We start from the raw sequence: 7,738 nt of genomic DNA, 5'->3' as shown, positions 1-7,738 counted from the left end.
GTTCATGGGAAATGTTCACACCCACCGCAACAACAGTGCAGGGACATGGGTCACCTGAACCTCAGCTGTCTTTGTGCACACTCAAAGGCCAAGCCCTGAGGTGACTATGGCCTTGCACTGATCCTCACATCAACAAGAATAAAGGTCCTCCACCAACAGCTCCCATCGGGCACTGCTACCCTGTGACAATAAAGCTTCAATGTGATTCCCTGGAAAATAGAGACCACCACATACCTCAGGGATCCCCTCTCTGACGAGACAGACACTGCTGATGAAATTCACCACCGTCTCCAGTACAACAGGACGGTCTGGGTTTGATGAGGGGATCAGTACCTCAGACCTGACACACAGCTTCTGGTCTACTGGGCAGCAGGGACCCCCGCCCTCCCGTACACCCCTGATACATGGACCACCTACAAGCAGGCACCTCAAGGCACCAGGAGACACCACCAATACTGTCTCTGCAAAATCCCTCAAATGCACTGGAACAATAAGTGACCCAACATCAGGGTCCTCGCCCGGGTCAGTATCCTCAGTATGGATGCCCCAGTTACAACCCTATTCATCCACATGGCCCGCTCCAGACTCCAGAAACGCAAACCATTTTCCAAGCTCTGTCATGGGAAGAAATTACCTGTCAGACAGAGGAGAAAAGCTCAAAGTGTTCCCTGCAAAATTACAAAAGCTCCACTGATCCCATCACCACTTAAAGCGGAGATAGAGCATTTGGGATGACAGTAGGAGCCTTGAATCCAGGCGTCGGGAACACATGGGGGCCTGGCAATGTGCAGAAGGAGCAGCCCACACACCACCCTGTCACATCCGCCTGCCATGACTGCAACAGTCTCTGGTTCCCACGTTGAACATGTCAGGCAAACAGTCGCTGACTGTTGGGGAATGTACACCTGATTCCCCGACTATTCTTGCTGCCTCTTCCTCTTCAGAACTGATGTTCTCCGGTTTCCAACCTATGCTGACAATTCCGGAGACTGACTCCAGCTCCTCCCGCCCTGCCGTGACATCCCCATCTCCTGTGTCCATGATCACTGAGCTCTCCGAGTGACCCCACTCATTCTCCCAGTTACTGCACACTCACATCCACAAGAGCAAACTGTTCCCATCTGCCATTGTTGACGGGGCCTTCTCTCCAGCCCCTTCCCCTCACTCCCAGACACACAGTGCGGTTACTCCTCCTCCCCTGTCCCTCATATTCCGGGGAATACACAAGTAGGGAGGTCAAGCTTCAGAAGACTATAAGATACAGAAGCAGAACTTGGCCATTTGGCCCATCGAGTCTGCTCCCCATTCAATCATGGCTGATTATTTTTTCAACCCCATTCTCCTGCCTTCTCCCCGTAAATCTTAACCTCCTCACCAATCACAAACATATCAATCTCTGCCTTAAATACACCAGTGACTTGGCCTCCACAGCAACGAATTCCACAGATTCACTACCTTCTGGCTGAAGAAATTCCTCCTCATCTCAGTTCTAAAGGGACATCCCTTTATTCTGAAACGGTGACCTCGGATCCTGGACTCTCCCACTGATGGAAACATCCTCTCCACATCCACTCTATCCAGGCCTTTCAGTATCTAGAAGGTTTCAATGAGATCCCCCCTCACGCTTCTGAATTCCATCGAGTACAGGCCCAGAGACATCTAACACTCCTTAGATGTGAAGCCTTTCGTTCCTGGGATCATTCTTGTGAACCTCCTCTGGACCCTCTCCAGGGCCAGCACATCCCTCCTCAGATATGGGGCTCAAAACTGCTCACAATACTCCAAAATGTGGTCTGACCAACGCCTTATAAAGCCTCAGCATTACGTCCTTGCTTTTATATTCTGGCCTTTTTGAAATGAATGCTGACATCGCATTTGCCTTCCTTACTACTGCTGACTCAACCTGCAAGTTAACTGTGAGGGGATCCTGAACTGGGACTCCCAAGTCCCTTTGCACCTCTGATTTCTGAATTCTCTCCCCTAATGTGCTGTACCCCGCATACCGGCCGTTCACAAATCGTGAACCACGGCATCCAGAATGCTCGGGGTGAGTCAGGCAACATCGGCGTTGAGGGGAACAGAGTCAACATCTGATTTCCAGGCATCTGCAGTTTTCTTGCTTCCTCTAGGTTGCCTGCAGACTTGAAAGAGTCTGTGTTGTATGATGGGCCAAAATGTGCTGGGATTTCAGCAAGGTGTTTGATAAGGTACCCCATGCGAGGCTTATGAAGAAGGTGAGGAGACATGGGATCCAAGGGGACATTGCAGTGTGGATCCAGAACTGACTGGCCCACAGAAGGCAAAAGAGCGTTGTCGAAGGGTCGTATTCTGAGTGGAGGTTGGTGACCAGTGGTGTACCTCAGGGATCTGTTCTGGGACCCTTGCTCTTTGTGATTTTTATAAATGACCTGGATGAGGAAGTGGAGGGGTGGGGTTAGTAAGTTTGCAGATGACACGAAGGTTGGGGGTGTTGTGGATAGTTTTGGAGGGCTGTCAGAGGTTACAGAGGGACATAGATAGGTTGCAGAGTTGGGCTGAGAAGTGGCAGATGCAGTTCAACCCAGATAAGTGTGAAGTGGTTCATTTTGGTAGGTCAAATATGTTGGCGGAATATAGTCTTAATGGTAGGACTCTTGGCAGTGTGGAGGATCAGAGGGCATTTTGGGGTCCGAGTCCATAGGACGCTCAAAGTGGCTGCGCAGGTTGACTCTGTGGTTAAGAAGGCATGTGGTGTATTGTCCTTCATCAATTGTGGAATTGAATTCAGGAGCCGAGAGGTATTGTTGCAGCTATATAGGCCCTGGTCAGAACCCCACTTGGAGTATTGTGTTCAGTTCTGGTCGCCTCACTACAGGAAAGATGTGGAAGCCATAGAAAGGGTGCAGAGGAGATTTACAGGATGCTGCCTGGAATGCGGAGCATGCCTTATGAAAGCAGGCTGAGGGAACTGGGCCTTTTCCTCCTTGGAGAGACGGAGGATGAGGGGGGACCTGACAGAGGTGTATAAGATGATGAGAGGTATTGATAGGGTAGATAGTCAGAGGCTTTTCCCCAGGGCTGAATTGGTGGCCACAAGAGGAGGAAGGTTTAAGATGCTGGAGAGTAGATCTAGAGGAGGTGTCGGGGGTAAGTTTTTTACTCAGAGAGTGGTGAGTGCGTGGAATGGGCTGCTGGTAATGGTGGTGGAGGCGGATACGATAGGGTCTTTCAAGAGACTGTTAGACAGGTACATGGAGCTGAGTAAAATAGAGGGCTATGGGTAAGCCTAGTAATTTCTAGGGTAGGGACATGTTCGGCACAGCTTTGTGGGCCAAAGGCCTGAATTGTGCTGTAATTGTTCTATGTTCTATGTTTCTAAAACTCCGGGATTTAAGGAATTGATGTTTCGAAGTAAACTTAGAACTCTATTAGACCTTGCACTTATTGTCTACCTGCACTGCACTTCCCTGTCACTGTACATTTAACTCTGTATTCTGTTATCGTTGTTACCCTGCACTACCTCAATGCACTGTGTAATGAATTGATCTGTATGAACGGTATGCAAGACAAGTTTTTCACTGTACCTTGGTACAGCTGACAATAATAAACCATACCAATTTCCATTCTGTTCAGATCAACAGTTATGACACCATTCTGACAGCGTTTGCCTCTCCCCTACTGGTAAGTGTAGATGTTGTGTGTAGTTCTGGCAATCTTCTTGTTCTCGTACAGTTCCTGAAGATGCAACTTCACCTGCAATGCTCCCCACCCAGGGCCCTCCCTGTACCATCGCTGGGACAGTCCCGCTGTGAACACTCCCCACCCAGGACCCTCCCGGACCGGCACGGGGACTGTCCCGCTGTGAACACTCCCCACCCAGGACCATCCCTGGGATTGTCCCACTGTGAACACTCCCCGCCCAGGACCCACATCTCTCCTCTCCACATGCAGCCTTTGCTTGCGGTTCAGCCCTTTTATTGCTCCCCCAGGACCCACAGCCACAGTCATACAGCACAGACTACTGCACCCACCCTGACCACTAATATTTGACAGTACTCATCCCATTTGACAAATCAAGTGCTGCGATCCCCTCGAAACCTTAAACATTGCCCTCTGGTTTTGGATGCCCCTCTGATGGGGAAACATTTCTTTCTCCATCCGTAGCTTGTGAGGTACTCCCGGCCCTCCTCTGGATCACTTCCGCCCTGTTTCCTGAACCACAGCTCCCCCAACCACAGTGGACAGAGCCCTTGACCACATCTGGTCTCTCCGTCCTTTGCTCTCCCCCGCCTCCTGGACAGGGCAAGGCCAGAATTGCCATGGTCCTTGCCTTCCACCCGGCCAACAACTGCATTCAATGGATCATCCTTCGCAATGACTGCCAGCTCCAAGATCCCACCACCACCGTTTCTAACCAATAGACCACAATCAGTGAGGGTAGGCAGCAATACCTCCAGCACGATTATTCTCAACACCAGTGCCCCACAAGGCTGTGTCCTCAGCCCTCTACTCTACTGTACACTCATGACTGTGTGGCCAGATTCTGCTCTAACTCCATCTACAAGTTTGCAGATGATATCGCCATTGTAGGCTGTATCTCAAACAGCGATGAGTCGGAGTACAGGAAGGAGATAGAGAGCTTAGTGGAATGGTGTCATGAAAAACAACCTTTCTCTCAATGTCAACAAAACAAAAGAGCTGGTCATTGACTTCAGGAAAGGGGGTGGTATACATGAACCTGTCTACATCAATGGTGCTGATGTCGAGAGGGTTGAGAGCTTCAAGTTCCTGGGAGTGAACATCACCAACAGCTTGTCCTGGTCAAATTGCATAGATGCCACGGCCAAGAAAGCTCACCAGCGCCTCTACTTCCTCAGGAGGCTAAAGAAATTTGGTTTGTCCCTTTTGACTCTCACCAACTTTTAACCGATGCACCATAGAACGCATCCTATCTGGATGTATCACGGCTTGGTACAGCAACTGCTCTGCCCAGGACTGCAAGAAACTGCAGAGAGTCCCAGCTGCAGAGAGTGCCCAGCACATCACGGACACCAGCATCCCCTCCTTGGACTCTTGTCTTTACCTCTCGTTGTCTTGGTGTAGCGGTCAGCATAATCAAAGACCCCACCCACCCGGGACATTCTCTCTTCTCTCCTCTTCCATCGGGCAGAAGATACAGCAGCCTGAGGGCATGTACCACCAGACTTAAGGACAGCTTCTACCCCACTGTGATAAGGCTATTGAACAGTTCCCTTATACAATGAGATGGACTCTAACCTTACGATCTACCTTGTTGTGACCTTGCACCTTATTGCACCGCACTTTCTCTGTAGCTGTGACACTTTACTCTGTACTGTTATTGTTTTTACCTGTACTACATCAATGCACTCTGTACTAACCCCATGTATCTGCACCGTGTAATGAATTGACCTGTACGATCGGTTTGTAAGACAAGTTTTTCACTGTACCTCGGTACAAGTGACAATAATAAACCAATACCAATACGTCTCCCATCTCCTCCCTTCCAACATTTTGAGGGACCATTCCCCTCACAACTCCCAGCTCCACACTGAAGGATTTACAACACCAGCCCTTTCATCTCGCCCCTTCCCACCATCCAGGGACCAACATGTTCCTTCCAGCTGAAGCAGTGAGTCAACGGTACTTCTTCCAATCCTGCATCTGGTGTCCACAGTGCGGTCTCCTCCACAGTGGGGAAACCAAGCGCAGGTTGGGTGATCGCCTTGCAGAACACCCGCGTTCTGTTCATGGGGGGCGACCCTCAGCTTCCCTTTGGTGCCACCTTAATGCTCCATCTCACCCCGACTCTGCCCTTCTGTACCTCTGCAACGAGGCGCAGAGCAAACTTGAGGAGCAGCACCTCACCTTCCAGCTGGGCACACCGCAGCCTTCCCGACTCAACGCACAACTTCACTTCAGGGAACTTGATGTGTGTCTGGATCAGAACAGGCTGTTCCTGTCTATTCTCCCTTGTCCTGGCCCAGAGCTCTCCACCTCCCCCAGAACCCTCCCCCCTCTCCCTCCCCTTCCCCAGAAGCCTCCCCCTCCCTAGAACCCTCCCTTCATCTCGCCTCCCCCCCACAGAACCCCCTCCTTTCCCCTCCCCCTCCCTCAGACCCCCCCTCCTCTCCCCCTCCCTCCCCAGAACCCTCCCCTTCTCCCAGGAACCCTCCCCCCCTCCCCAGAACCCTCCCCTTCATCTCGCCTCCCCCCCAGAACCCACTCCTCTCCCTCAGAACCCCCCTCCTCTCCCCTCCCCCTCCCTAGAACCCTCCCCTTCATCTCGCCTCCCCCCCCACAGAACCCCCTCCTTTCCCCTCCCCCTCCCTCAGAACCCCCCTCCTCTCCCCTCCCCCTCCCTCAGAACCCCCCTCCTCTCCCCTCCCCCTCCCCCTCCCCAGACCCTCTCCCTCCAGAACCATCCCCCACCCTTTCCGAACAGTTTCCCTCCCCCTCCCCTCCCCTGTACTCCACAAGTGTTGGTCACCGTCCTTCCTGGTTCACATCCTGCTCGGCTTCTCCAGGAAGGTTTGAGCTCACGGGGGCACAAGAGGTAGCACACGGTCACCACAGGACATACTTTAATACAGTGTTAATTCTTCACTCAATACAAAGCCCAGTACAACGCTGTGAGAGCAATGCAGTCAGCCACTTCTGGAACGATGTCCTGTACAGTCAGAGAGACTGGGGACTGGGCCCGGTACAACCAACCATCCCGGGACACAGCGATACCAGCTCTCGCTGTGCTGAGCTGCTGGCCAGTCCTGGACTCCCCGTCTGGTCCCCCCCCCCCGAGCCAACCTCAGTGGGGTCCGGCTGTGCCCCTGCAACACCCACTCGCAGTCACTGCCGCCGCCCACTCCACCCGTGGCCCCACCCACATCCCCCCTGGCCCCGCCCCGTGTCCACATTGACCGGTTCCCCCGGTTGCGGTGACACGGGCTCCAGCGGCACCCACGCGTTTCTTCACCAGGCTCCCTCTAATCTCCCAAGGTGTCGCCCGGAGTCCCTGCTCCCCCCCCCCCCCCGTGTGATCCCTGCTCCCCCCCCCCGTGTGATCCCTGCTCCCCCCCCGTGTGATCCCTGCTCCCCCCGTGTGATCCCTGCTCCCCCCCCGTGTGATCCCTGCTCCCCCCCCGTGTGATCCCTGCCCCCCGTGTGATCCCTGCCCCCCCGTGTGATCCCTGCCCCTGTGTGATCCCGTGCTCCCCCCCGTGTGGATCCCTGCCCCCGTGTGATCCCCTGCTCCCCCGTGTGATCCCTGCCCCCCCGTGTGATCCCTGCCCCCCCGTGTGATCCCTGCTCCCCCCCGTGTGATCCCTGCTCCCCCCGTGTGATCCCTGCTCCCCCCGTGTGATCCCTGCCCCGTGTGATTCCCTGCTCCCCCCGTGTGATCCCTGCCCCCGTGTGATCCCTGCCCCCCCCCCCCCCACACTGTGTGGGCCCCGCTCCCCGCGTCATCGACAGTCCAAGGGGGCAGCTGCACTCCTTGGGGCGGAACCGACGGGTGTTCCGACATGGGGGGAGTGGTAGCGACAGGGGGAGGGGGCGGTCGACACGGGAGGTCGGGAGGCTGCAACACTGGGGACAACGAACTACAAAGAACCACTTTCCCCGCCGGGGGTTGGGAGCCAGAACCGGGCTGGGGGTTGGGACGATCCGGAGTGGGAACGGGAGCCGGCGCTGACCCGGAGAATCCGCGCCTGGGACCAGCCCCAGTGGCAGAGACTGTGGGACA

The sequence above is a fragment of the Pristis pectinata genome, chromosome 17, assembly GCF_009764475.1.
Source record: "Pristis pectinata isolate sPriPec2 chromosome 17, sPriPec2.1.pri, whole genome shotgun sequence".
In the NCBI taxonomy this organism is placed as follows: domain Eukaryota; kingdom Metazoa; phylum Chordata; class Chondrichthyes; order Rhinopristiformes; family Pristidae; genus Pristis; species Pristis pectinata.
Note: the sequence above shows the minus strand (reverse complement) of the source record.